We start from the raw sequence: 14,647 nt of genomic DNA on the forward strand, positions 1-14,647 counted from the left end.
GTCTTGATTACTATAGCATTATAATATGTCCTGAAGTAGAGTAGTGTCAGTTCTCCAACATTGTTCTTTTCCTTCAATATTGGGCTGGCCATTCAGGCTCTTTTGCCTCTTTATATAAAGTTTATCAGTTTGTTGATATCCACTATATAACTTGGTGGGATTTTGATGGGAATTGCATTGAATCTATGTATCAAGTTGAGAAGAAATGACATTGTGGCAATACTGAGCCATCCTATTCATAAACATGAAATATCCATCCATTTATTTAGTCCTTTGATTTTATTCATCACAGTCTTGTAGTTTTCTCAGATCTTGTACATATTTTGCCAGATTTATACCTATGTATTTCATATTTTTGGCTGCTGATGGGAAAAGTTTTGTGTCTTTAATTTTAAAGTTACACTTTATAAAAATTCCTGGTACATAGAAAATCCATTGACTTATATATTAACCTTGTATGAGAAATATTTTATAATTTGTTATGAGATTTCTACTTTGATTGATGTGTTATTTAGAGATGTGTTGTTTTTAAAAGAAAGAAAGAAAGAAAGAAAGAAAGAAAGAAAGAAAGAAAGAAAGAAAAAGAAGTGTGTTGTTGAATCTCAATGTATTTTGGGATTTTCCAGCTATCTTTCTGTTACTGATTTCCAATTTAATTCCTTTGTGGTCTGAGAGTAAGCATTGCATTGTTTCTTGTGTTTTATTTTTTTTATTTTTTTTTTCATTGTATTCCTTTGATTTTTTTTATATATATGAAATTTATTGACAAATTGGTTTCCATACAACACCCAGTGCTCATCCCAAAAGGTGCCCTCCTCAATACCCATCACCCACCCTCCCCTCCCTCCCACCCCCCATCAACCCTCAGTTTGTTCTCAGTTTTTAACAGTCTCTTATGCTTTGGCTCTCTCCCACTCTAACGTCCTTTTTTTTTTTTTTTTTTTTTCCTTCCCCTCCCCCATGGGTTCCTGTTAAGTTTCTCAGGATCCACATAAATGTGTTAAGGTGTTTTATGGCCCAGAATGTGGTCTGTATTGGTGAATGTTCCATTCTTCAAAAGAATGTATATTTTGCTGTTGTTGGATGAAGTACTTTATATATGTCAATTATATCCAGGTGATAGCTGGTGTTGTTGAGTTCAACTGTGTTCTTACGGATTTTCTGCCTGCCAGATCTGTCCATCTGTGATAGAGGGGTATTGAAGTCTCTAACTTAGATATGGATTCATGTATTTCTCTTTGAAGTTCCATTAGTTTTTGCCTCATGTGTTTGGTGGTCTACTGTTAGGTATATACACAGTTGGGATGGTTATGTCTTCCTATATAATAAACATTTTATCACTGTTGTAATGCCCTGCCCTTATCCCTGATAATACTTTAGCTCTGAATTCTGTTCTATTTGAAACTGATATCGTTAATTTATTTTTTTAAAACTAGTATTAGCATAGTACATCTTTATTCATGCATTTGTTTTTAATTCATGTGCCTTTTTATTTAAATTGGATTTCTTATAAACACTATATAGATAGGTCTTCTTTTTGATTGACGGTGAAAATCTTTGTCTTTTAATTGGTACATTTAGGCCATTGACATTCCAAGTGATTATTGCTATCCAATATACAATTGAATTGATATCTATTATATTCATTACTGTTTTCTATTTGTTGCCTTTGATTTTATTCCTATTTTTGTCTTCCATTATTTTTTCTGCCTTTTGTGGTTTTAAGTACATATTTTATGATTCCATTTTCTCTCCTTTCTTAGCAAGTCACTTATACAGTTGACCCTTGAATAATATGGGGATTAGAAGCTCCACAAACCCACCCCTCCTCTGCACAATTGAAAATTTACATAAAACTTTTATGCCCCGAAAACAACTACTAATAGTCTGCTGTTGACTGGAAGATATACAATAACATAAACAGTCCATTAACACATTTTATGTATATGTATTATACACTACAGTCTCACAATGTACAAGCTAGAGAAAGAAAATGTTATTAAGAAAATCATAAGAAAGAGACAATACATTTATAGTACTAAAGTCTAAAATATCCATGTATAAATGGACCTGTGCAGTTCAAACCTGTGTTTTTCAAGGATCAACTGAATTTCGCATTTTTTGTTTGTTTTGCTTTTATTTTTAACTCTTTTTTGGGAGGGGCAGGAAGTAGGTTTTATTGGTGATTAAGGATTAGGCAGTGACTGAAGCTGATGACTTTAGGAATGTAGGGCCTGCCATTTCTCTAGGGCCACAATTAGAATGTATTTGACCCCACAGCCAACCACGATGAGCTTCTTTTCAGCCACCATGTCTTCAAATTCATTCATATTAAACTTAGTAAAGCCTCTCTTCTTGAAGATGTGGGTCTTCCAGCAGCCAGATAACTTGAACTTGACCCTGCATAGTACCTCTGTCCTTGTTTTGTGGTGTGGAACTGGTGAATCTGATTGTTTGCCCAATGGGGATCTTGGCCACTGTACTCTAGGGCCAAAGGCACCCCACATATCTGTCTGGGGCCTAGAATGGGGACAACTTGAGGTCAGACATAAATGTCCAATAGAAAGGTCCATCTCCATGTACTTAGGGCAAGCCATATGAGCAACAGACTGCATATACTACTAAGGAAGCTGCTGTTTGCAGTCATTGGACATCTAAAAAGAGCCTGGTTGGTTTAATTGGCTGCAGTCTGTTTTTGTTGTTGTTTTGTTTCTTTTGTTGTCGTTTTTAAATTGTTTTTTAGTGTTTGTCCTAGAGTTTTCAATATACATTTTATAGGCTAATCCAAGTCCACATTTAAATAATGCAATGCTAATCATGGGCAGTGTGAGTACCTTACAATAACAAAATAATCCTAATTTCTCCTCCTGTCCCTTGTATCATTATTATCATTCATTTAACTTAGGCATAGATTATGTAATCAAATGCATTTTTGGTATTATTATAATTAACACATTGATATCTGATCAATTAATCATCAGAAAAACAATTTTTTATTTAACTTTACATATCAATTCTTTGATACTATTCCTTTTCTTACATTTGTCTAAGTTTCTGACCTATATTTGTTTTCTTTCTCTAGAGAATGTATTTTAGCATTTCTTGCAGAGCAGGCCTGTTGGCAAAAATATACCCTCAATCTCTGAGAAAATGTCTGCTTTATTTCTTTTCCACTTTTGAAGAATGATTTCCAACTTGGTAGTCTTTTTTCCTCCCTATACTTTAATTATGAGTGCAATTCTGATATATGTCCCTCTGTAGGTAAGGAGTTTATTTTTTCTCCCTGTGGCATTTTTTCTATGGATTATTTCTATGTATCTGATTTCCTGTAGTTTGAAGTGAAATTCCAGGTGTAGTTTTTGAGGGGCATTTATCATGCATAGTAGGATTCCTGAGATCTCTGGATCTTGGAGATTCCTGGATCTGTGGTTTTGTGTTTGATATTAATTTGGGGAAATTCTCAGACATTATCATTTTGTTTTTCTTCTTCTGGTAGTCCTATTATGTGTATGTTACACATTTTGTATTTGTCCCACAGTCCTTGGATAACCTGTTCTGTTTTGTTTTGTTTTGTTTTTTAGTCTCTGTTCTCTTTTCTTTTTGGTTTTCAAGGTTCATTGATATATCCTCTAATTCAAAGATTCTGTCTTCAGCTATGTCCTGTGTACTATGGAAGGAATTCTCATAGTTGTTTTATCTACCTCTCTCTTTGTTTGTTTTTGTTTTTTTAAAGTTTATTTATTTTGGGAAAGAGAGAGAGAGAGAGAGAGAGAGAAAGTGGGGAAGGGGCAGAGAGAGTGGGAGACAATCACAAGCAGGGTCCACGCTAGCAGTACTGAGCCCTACTCAGGGCTCAAACTCATAAATGGCGAGATCATGACCCGAGCTGAAATTGAGTCAGAAGCTTAAGGGACTGAGCCACACAGGTAACCTGGGACTTTGTACCTCTTAAACCCTTTCACTGATTTTGCCTATTCCTCTACCACTCTCCCTCCTCTCTGGCAACCACCAATTTGTTCTCTAAAGTTATGAATCTGGTTTTGTTGTTGTTGTTATTGGATTTTTTTTTGGATTCCATATACAAGTGAAATCATGTGGCATTTGTCTTTTTCTGGCTGATTTACTTAATTTAGTATTATAGCCTCTAGGACAATCCATAGTGTTGCAATTGGCAAGATTTCTTTCTTTTTTATGTTTCAGTAATATTCCATTGTATATATATATTCCACATCTTCTTTATCCATTCATCTCTTGATGGACACTTAGGTTGCTTCCATATCTTGGCTGCTGTAAATAATGCTGCAATCTATCCTGTTTCTATACTCTAGTGGCAAAGTAGCAGAAAGATAACTTAAGAAAACAATCTCAAAACATTGGTCCGATAATTCCAACATTTCTGCTGCATCTGGTTCTGACGCTTGTTCTGCCTATTCAAATTGTGCTTGTTTGTTTTTTATCTTTTGGTATACTTTGTAATTTTTTTTCTTGATAACGGGACTTGATATACTGGATAAAGGAACTGCTGTAAATAGGGCTTTAGTAATGTGGTGTGAGGTGTGATGGGAGGGGAAGTTTTCTATGGTCCTGTGAGGTCTGCTGTTGAGTCTACTCCTTTGGACCATGAATTTCACAAGTGTTTGTCAGTGTTTGTTTGTTTTTATGTATTTGTTTTCTTGTTTACTCTGTCTCCAGTTCAGTGAGCAGGATGGCTAGGGAGGGCAGGAATTGGGTATTCCCCTTTTGCCACGTCAGTTAAGCTGTGGTAATACCCTAGCAAGTTAGGCTCTGGTTAATTGGTTTCTCCTGAGGGCAGGGCTTGTTAAGAAGAACATGGTGTCATTCAGTATTTCAAAATGCTTCCTTTTCACTTCCCTCTTCCAGAGCTGAAGGGGATTTTCCTCAGATATTTACTGTGAGAACCTGTTTGAGCTTCTGGAGGTAAACCTCACAAAATTCTTCCCTTCCTACACTGCCTGTGTTCCCTGGTGTTCCTGCCCTGGCACTGGTTCTTGAAGAAAGCTCTGCTGTGAGGATCTGCTCAGGTAAACCACAACTCACTAGATTCACCTGGTTGTCTGTCCCGTCTTGAGGGCAGTGTTTTGCCCTGTGTCCTCTTTTCTTTGAAAAAAAATGTTAAATTTATTTATTTTTGAGAGAGAGACAGAGACAGAACATGAGTGGGGGAGGGGCAGAGAGAGAGAGAGAGAAAGAGAGAGAGAGAGAGAGAGAGAGAGAGAGAGAGAATCTGAAACAAGCAAGCTCCAGGCTCTGAGATGCCAGCACAGACCTCAACACGGGGTCAAACCCAGGAAGCGTGAGATCATGACCTGAGCTGAAGTCAGATGCTTAACCGACTGAACCACCCAGGCGCCCCAATGTATCCTGTCTTCTTGAGCACACAAGAAGAGTTATTAATTTTTCAGTCTGTTCAGCTTTTTCGTACAGAGTGGCAACTTCCAAGTATTTTACGTGCAGAACTGGAAACTGGATCCCCTTCTTTTTCATAGTTTGACATTTATGGAAAGTTACAAAGATATTACAGAGTTCCCATGTACAGCATACCCAATTTATCCTATAATAACATTTTACATTAATATGGTATATTTAATATATATATAACATTTGCACAGTATCAGTGCATTATTATTATACGAAGTCCATTCTTTATTCATACATTTCCTCAGTTTTTACTAAATGTTTTTTACTGCTAGGATCCCATCCACGGTAAATATTACATTTATTCATCATCTTTCCATAGGCTTCTAGGAGCTGTAACAGTTCATTTGACTTCCTTGTTCTTGATTACCTTGACAGTTTTGAGAAGTATTGGTCAGGTATTTTGTAAAATGTTTCTTATTTGGGGTTTCTCATGATTGCACAGGAGTAATGCATTCATGGGAGTCAGAACACAGAGGTAAGGTGCCATTCTCACCATTTCATATCAAGGATATATATTCTCAAGATGACTCATTACTGTTGATGTTTATCTTGATTCCCTGACTGAGGACATGTTTGTCAGATTTCTCTTCTGTAAACTTACTGGGATTCCCTTCCCTTTCTATACTGTCTTCTTTGGAAGAAAGTCACTTTATACAGCCCACACATAAGAGGTAAAAAATTACTTTCTACCTCTTTGAGAGTTGGATTATCTACAAAAATTATTTTGAAGACTTATCCACAAGAGTTCCGCCTATATTTTCCCATGTATTTATTTAAGTGTGTGCTTATACCAGTATTCATAAATATTTATTCTATATTTTGTGATGTAATCGAATAATTATTTAATTTGTTGCTCAAATTATTCCAGCTTTATCCATGAGAGCTCTTTTAGTTGATTTTTGTATATCCTTTAATATACCTATACTCTTATTTGTGTATGTGTATTTAGCACTTTCCTACTTTCTGGAATAATAAAATTCATCTTATATATTTCTTGTCTTGGTCCTAGAATTAGGGATTTATCCAAGGAACTCTTTGGTATAAAAAAACTAAGACCTGGGCATAAGGTGTCCTCTCATTTTTTTTTTTTTTTTTGTTTTCTTTGGTTTTGTTTTGTGTTCTCCCCTTGAATCTCATACTTTCAAACTTTTGGCTCAATTTCTTCATTTTTAAGTACATTTTTTTAGAAATTCCTTGAGTTTGTTGGTGCTGGATTTTAATATCCTTAGCTTCTCTCTATTTTTATATGATTTTATTTTTCCATAAATCTTGAAAAATTAATTATAAAAATACAGATTTTACTAATTCCATTGCATAATCATTTTTATATATAAAATTTACCTCATTTTTATAATTATGTACTTCATAATTGAATATCATTAAATTACTTGATAGCTTACATTGTTTTGTATTGTAGCTGAAGCATTTGATTTTGGAAGACTATTTTTTAAAGAGCTTGTCCCTCGGGGCGCCTGGGTGGCGCAGTCGGTTAAGCGTCCGACTTCAGCCGGGTCACGATCTCGCGGTCCGTGATTTCGAGCCCCGCGTCAGGCTCTGGGCTGATGGCTCAGAGCCTGGAGCCTGTTTCTGATTCTGTGTCTCCCTCTCTCTCTGCCCCTCCCCCGTTCATGCTCTGTCTCTCTCTGTCCCAAAAATAAATAAACGTTGAAAAAAAAATTAAAAAAAAAAAAAGAGCTTGTCCTTTTTTTTCTTTTTTTTTAAGTTTATTTGTTTCTTTTTAGAGAGAAAGAACAAGCAGGGAAGGGGCAGAGACAGAAAGGGAGAGAGAGAATCACAAGCAGGCTCTGGCACTGACAGCACAGGGCTGAGTGTAGGGCTTGATCTCATGAACCCTAAGGTCATGACCTAAGCCAAAATCAAGAGTCTGATGCTCAACCAACTGAGCCACCCAAGTGCCCCTGATTTCAAAAGATTTTAAGGTAAAGATTTTTATGGTACTGTCCAACTCAGTAACAGCATCATATTTCTCCTCCTTCATGATTTAATATTGTAGACATACATAAGGACTGTGATAATTTGAAACAAAAAGATGTTGACCTATGAATTCTCTCTCCAACCATAGTCATCTCAGTGGGTCATGACCCATGCTCTCTCCCCTTCCTTCTTCTCATCTCATATTGACTCTAACATTCCAACTGCGGCATACTATAGTTTTGTAAAAATGTTTTAAGGACTTTTAAAAAGCCAATCTCTATATTAATTAAGCAGAGTTTTATACACAGCTATGAATTAAATTGACTATAAAGTTATTAATTGATGTTTTAAATTCCAAATGCTAAGTTTAGATTTGTATATTATGCCATTCAACTGACTGGGTAGAAAAAATAGAATTGAGGTGATTACAAAAGCAGGAAATTAGTTCAGGTTAAAGATGAATCCCTGAAAAGGGAAATTGAGTGTGGTGCCATATTTTAAGCTTATGTTTAAGAAAGAATTGTTAGCACTTACAGTACAGGTAAACTTGAGTGAAATAATAAAGAAAGGCAAAGTAGAGAGTAAGTATATATTTATTTGGCTGAATGTTGGTTGGGTATGGTGCCATGTAGTGAGACAAGAGAGAGGGAAATATACTGGAACAATGCTATGGGGATATTTTTAGGCATATAGACTACAATGTGTCTCTGTTAAGGAGGTATCCAGAGATATTGATCTGCCCCTTTAAGACATATGAACAGAATATAGATTTAGGAGTAATAAACAAAGTGTTGGTTCTTGATGAGAAGCCTCAGGAATAGTAGATAGGGCTTTCCAACTTTATCAGAAAGAATATCTTGACTCACTGCCCAGTTAGACTAATTTTGATACAAGTTCATCTTTATCTGATAAGTTTCTCTGTAGCAACTATCAGTTGATCTATAAATTCTTATATATTAAGATCTTATGTCTAAATTCTTCCTAGATAGAACTTAATGACTGGAAGTAATCATAAAAGTAAAAGCTAAAGTGAAGATAGCAGCCTTATTTTTAGCTTGAACATTGTCAGACTGCTTGTCAATAACCTGTTGTTATATGACTTAGGAGACTTTCTGATTTACAAGACTATTGGAGGTTGTTAAAATTCTCAATACACATCAGCTATAAAAAAATTCTGCACAGATTTTGGCCTTTAGAAAACAAAACCTTATTATACTGTCAGTGTATGTGCATTATAAAAGAATCTGAATTTCTTTGGAATATGTATATTCTATGACATTCCATGACACTTGAACTATCCCTCTTAAATTTTGAAATGGGTCATCCTCAGAAAACTCAAATCAGTCTGGCAAGCAAGCCTTTTGTGTAGTAAACCTTTCTCTACTGAAACCTACAGGTATTATCTAGCTTAAAATTTATGAAAAAAAGACTTATCCATCTCAAATTTTTAGTAATATTAGACATACTTAGGTCTTTGCATTTCAAACCCCCATATTTTTTTCTTTTTTCCCCTCTCTTTCTTTCTCATTGTCTCTTAATCTCTCATAAAAGAAAAAAAAAAAACTTTACCTCCACTTAAGTTCTGTAATACTGTAGAAACACTAAAATACTGTAGAAATGAACAGATTATGAATAATTACTCATCATTGAATAACAAAAAATAACAAAATGGGGCTGGAATTTCCTTTGCCTTTAGTTTAATAGTCTAAGAACCTATTTCTGAGGAAACAGACTATAGAGTTATTCCTGGTGATAAATACGATCGCATAGTCACACAAATCAGAGTGAGAATGTTTTTAGGAGAAAATTAGATTTGTGTAGTCTTATAAGGTTATATATTAAAATAATCAAATAAATATGTATCAAATCTTACTTTATAGTAATATGACAATAATCTTAAAATTATTTCATTTAATAGTTAAGGGATAAATTTTTTATATTAGAGCTAAGAAAAATCATTTAACCTTACCCAATATTATGTGGTATCTGGGAATATGACTATGGAAATTCTTTCCTTCTTGTTTATATAGCTTTATGTAGTCATGAATATGAAAGCCAAAACCACAGGATATTTCAAGATGTTGTTCCTAGTTATTTTATTAATTATTATTACTATTATTTTTTTTTACTTGCTTTATCTTCTCAGGAAAATAAAGATGTACAGATGTCATTTAACCTACTGGTATCAAAACTTTTCAATTGAACAGGGATAACATTTTCCATAGAAAAAAATATTTCATGAGGGTCAAAAGTTTTATTTTTTTTAATTTTTTAATGTTTATTTATTTTTGAGAGAGAAAGTGAGTGGGGTAGGAGCAGAGAGAGGGGGAGACACATAATCTGAAGCAGACTCCAGGCTCTGAGATGTCAGCACAGAGCCAGATGCAGGGCTCAAACTCACAAACCACAAGATCATGACCTAAGGTGAAGTTGGAGGCTCAACCAGCTGAGCCACCCAGACACCCCATGGGTCAAGTGCTTTAAAAGGATTACAATTCTAGCCACTCTGAGATTGCAGTTGGAGATGACTTCCTTGTCCAGTTACCCACTCATTCTTCCTATGTTGTCCTCCATATCGCGAGAGCTTCATGGAGCAATATTTGAAAAGCATTAACATATCACAATTTTCTTGTTAACTATATAAAGAAAATAAAATTTAGAATGTGTGATAAAACTGGAGGGTATCTCCCGTATACTTACAAATACCTTTGCTTGTGCTTTTCCTGTAGAAAGGACACTTTCATCTTATCTACTTCCATCAATATTTAATTATAGATAGACCTGATAGTGATGTAGGATATCTTGCTATTACATATGTGTGGTATAAAGAACACCACAACCACTCACAAATGTGATTTGGATCTAAGTGTGCAGTTCCATCTTTTTAAATTCAACCTGATTCAGGAAATGGTTCCTGGATCAGAAGTAACACCGAAGTAATTGTAGGACCATGCAAGTTTGTCTTAAAGGGATAAATCCTAAAGAGTGATAGATTTTCTTTTTTACTTAAACACACACACACACACACACACACACACACATACACACACACAGCATGCATTTGTCCAAATACAAAACATTCACCTTTCTTCTTTGTTGATCTGTTGTTTCTTCCAATTTTGATAAACATACCCTCAATACAATAATAAATGACTAGTCTCAGATTAAAAATATAGCAACAAGTTGTGGTGTTTGGACCCATTGGAGCGTGCATATCTCACTGAAAGATGGTGGCAGCTGTTCCTCTCACCTGGCTGTAACTACCTTGGAACAGAGAGATAGTTTTTTCCAGCTCCTCAGATACTTTCAAATCATACCAGAAATATGAGTTTAATAGGAAGTCAAAAATTTTCAATATTAGCCAAAATATATGCATTTAACATTGTATAAGCCAAGACTAGACAGGAAGAACACCACGTTTCAATGAGCCATAAATGGCCTGTGAAGCACTGCTTTGGAATTTCTTTCGGTTATATTTATTTAACCACAGACACTTAAATAATTAGTCCATTCTACAAATAATGAACATAGTAACTGTCACCATTGTTATAATTGATTTGCAGATATTTTTTTCATTATTTTTCCCAAAAAATTCTGTGATTTAATGTTTTTATTATCCTCACTTTAAAGGGGGGAAATTGGAGGCACAGGTGGTTAAGTGTTGTTCTGTTAGTATAAAGAATAACTGTTACATGAAACAAACAAAACATGTGTATTGGCTCCAGTATAATAGAAGTCAATGTCTCACATAAGTGAATTCCAAACAACTGTCCCAGTTACATAAGCAGCTGTCTTTCAGACAATGATTCAGGGACCCAGGCCTTCTTCTCTCTAGTGGCGCATCTTCAAAGCCTGACTTCGAAATTGATTTTGCAAATCATCTTCAAACTGGTACATGGAGAAAGAACATGGAGGAGCATATGTAACACATTCCTATGATCAAGGCTAAGAACCAGTGTCAAGGAAGAAGAGAAAATGAATTAGATGAAAATATAACCATTCTCTTTCACAATGTGAGCATCAGAATCAGGAGATGAATCCAAATAAGTTGTATCCGTATCCTGCACTCTCACTATATGCTAGTTACTAAAATAAAATAGGGTCATATAGTAAACTTAGGGTTTTCAATTTGTAGAATAGGCAGACAGTTGTGGCAAATTTATAGGTATGGTGTGTATGTATATGTGTATATCTATATAAAAACTATTCATGAGACAAGATTGAGACCCATCTCATCATATCTTAATACTAAGGAAGTATTAACCTTAAGGAAGTTAATTCACCCGAAGACCAATGGAAACAATTCAATATTTCAAGAGAAAAATAAAGCAACCAGACTTGTGCAAACATTTATTTTAATGAATAAATTTTAATAAATGAAAGCCTGGAAAATGGCTTGAAAAATTAAAAGAATAATGTGAAATGAGCATTTCAGTGGCTTATGTGAGGCAAGAGGATAAGTGAAGTGAGAGTCTATGATGCTTTGGATTAGGGGATAATAGAGATGACAAGTGGATGGGATTAAATGATGTTTAGAAAATAATAGTGGCTGGGCACCCTGGGTGGCTCAGGCAGTTGAACATCTGACTTCAGCTCAGGTCATGATCTCATGGTTTGTGAGTTCAAGCCTTGCTTCAGGCTTTCTGCAGTCAGTGTGGAGCACACTTCAGATCCTCTGTCCCCTCTCTCTCTGTCCCTCCCCCGCTTGTGCACGCGCGCACTTCTCTCTCTCTCTCTCTCTCTCTCTCTCTCTCTCTCTCTCTCAAAAATTAAAAAAAAAATAATAAGAAAGAAAGAAAAAATAAAAGAAAATAATAGTGACTTAGTTTAGAGCATGGCTGGATGCGAGCAATGAGCCTGAATCAAAACAGTGACCATCAGGTTTCTAGATTGAGCAAATGAATGAATACTTTCATTTAATGCTGTCTATTCATAAAAAAGGAAAATGGCAGGGGGGATATTATGAATGCACCTTTTTATATTTTTAGTTTATAGTGATAAAATGGGAGTAATCAAACTACCTACCTAATGAGATTTTTATTAATGTAGGAAGTATGCATTACAGTAAAATTTTAAAAAAAATCATTTTCTTATTGAATGATTTTTGGTTGTTTATGGGTGTTTTTGCTTTTAATTTATGTCGTTTTATCTTTTTTTAGTGTTCATTTATTTTTGAGAGAGAGAGAGAGGGAGAGAGAGAGAGAGAGAGAGCATGAGAAGGAGAGGGGCAGAGAGAGAAAGAGGGAGACAAAGAATCCGAAGCAGGCTCCAAACTCTGAGCTGTCAGCACATAGACCGATCTGGGGCTCGAAACCACAAACTGTGAGATCATGACCTGAGCTGGTGTTGAATGCTTAAACAACTGAGCCACCCAGGCGCCTCTAGTTTGTGTTGTTTTAATGTTTGTTTATTTTGACAGGGAGGGAGAGAGAGAGAGAGAGAGAGAGAGAGAGAGAGAGAGAGAGCCCAAGTAGGGGAGAGGAAAACAGAGAGGGACAGAGAGAGAATCCCAAGTAGGTTTTGTGCTAACAGTATGGAGCCTAACTAGGGGCTCAATCTCCTGAACCATGATATCATGACCTGAACCAAAATCAAGAGTTTTTAAAACTCTAGGATCTGTAATGTCATCCTCCAGGACACAATGGATCTCTCCCCATTCCTCTCTCCAGTCTGGGATAAACTCCAATGGGAAGAACATGGTTGCCTAACTGCCCCAATTTCTATAAGGTGTTTATTAGGAATACCTGTTCAAGTCTTCTATTTTCTTAAATACTTAAAATTTTGTCAAAAAAATTATTTCACATGATAACCATATTTAACCTTCCAATTTACAGTGAGATATAAAGATGACAATATTTTTCAATGGAAGGGTAAAGAATAAATATTTAATAAATGTAGTTGGTTCATAGAAAATATTTAATAATTTCTAGATATTATAATATTACTGTGACTTTTCACTCTTTTGAAAATGTAAAATAACAATTAGATGTATCGGTTGAGAGCTCTGAAGAGTCCTTGGCTAGACACACAAATATAGAAATTGCAAATACAAGGATGGCTCAGTGGACATTGTAAATTGTTTAACCATCATCAGATTTCCCATTCAGATCCTCTACTGTAGCACCAATATAGTTTAGATAGCCATTCCTCCTCACAAAGCCCACAGAACTTAGTGAAAATTGATCCATCTCTAGTTCCTGGAGAAGGTGTTAATTAAACTGAAATTTTAAAGTAATCATGGCAATCTTATCCATTTTGTCCAAGTAGATGTCAGGGTACAGAATTAAGAAAATCAACAAACAGTGTTTCTTTAGAAGGACTAATTGGTTCTGGGATATACACTTGATCTAAATTAGTTCAGTTGTACTGATTAGAAGATATTTTATTCCTCAGTAGAAATATGCTGTCTCTTCCCTCTCTGCACATGAAAACAGTAGCAAATTCTCACAATTACTCTTTATTATCTTTGCAACCATGAAAAAACCAGCATGGAGACAAAATATGAGAGAACAACACAAACAAAGCTGCAGCCTTGGTCATGGACCTGGAGGTATCATTGTTCCATTTTAGGACTTTTGGGTTTGGGCTTCTCCTATAATTAGCCAAAAATATTTGTCCTAAAATACATACTAACTGAGGTCATCAATTTATATCACAATGCATAAGAAGAACATGAAGAATAAAACAAAAATACAGGAAAATCTAGGGTTTTAGATGAATAGAACTATTCACTTTTGATAAAACCCTGAGGATATATGACTCATTAAAGAAGCATGTGAACAATTGAAACTATAAAATTACAGATGAGAAGTTAACCAAAATTATAATGTGCACAAATATATCCATTTTCCCTAAACATTAGCTAACATGACAGTGACCCTGGAATTTTGGTAGCATCTATGTTTATTATAGCAATAATGCCTAAGTGCTCTGATACAGAAAACATAAATACCTTTTCGGTAACTGCATAGTGTATCACTTCCAGTACTTGTGCTGTCAAATATTACGACAGCAGTGTAATATTATTCTCCGAAAGGCAAAACAAAATAAAACACGACACTAATAATGTTATGTTTAATTCATGGTAATTTGATGTTCTTATTTTTTACGATCAGAATAAAATAGCTTGTGTAAGATAATACATTTGATTCATTCTGTACCAAGTCTTCTTTATTATGAGGCTTATAAAAGCATCAAATAATTACAACAAACAATTTAGTGGGAACTTATTACTACAAATAACTTCTAAATTGAAATGTTAGCTTGAATAATT

The 14,647-nt window shown here is 35.0% G+C and overlaps 1 pseudogene; it reads right to left on the reverse strand.

Annotated features, from left to right (window-relative positions):
- Positions 1-2,567: 2,567 nt before the first annotated feature.
- On the reverse strand, positions 2,568-2,688 carry LOC124504468 (uncharacterized; annotated as a pseudogene).
- Positions 2,689-14,647: the final 11,959 nt, after the last annotated feature.

This window comes from Lynx rufus, unplaced genomic scaffold (assembly GCF_022079265.1).
Source record: "Lynx rufus isolate CCGP_SWC_20201006 ecotype Redwood Valley unplaced genomic scaffold, mLynRuf1.p SCAF_8, whole genome shotgun sequence".
NCBI classification, from domain to species: domain Eukaryota; kingdom Metazoa; phylum Chordata; class Mammalia; order Carnivora; family Felidae; genus Lynx; species Lynx rufus.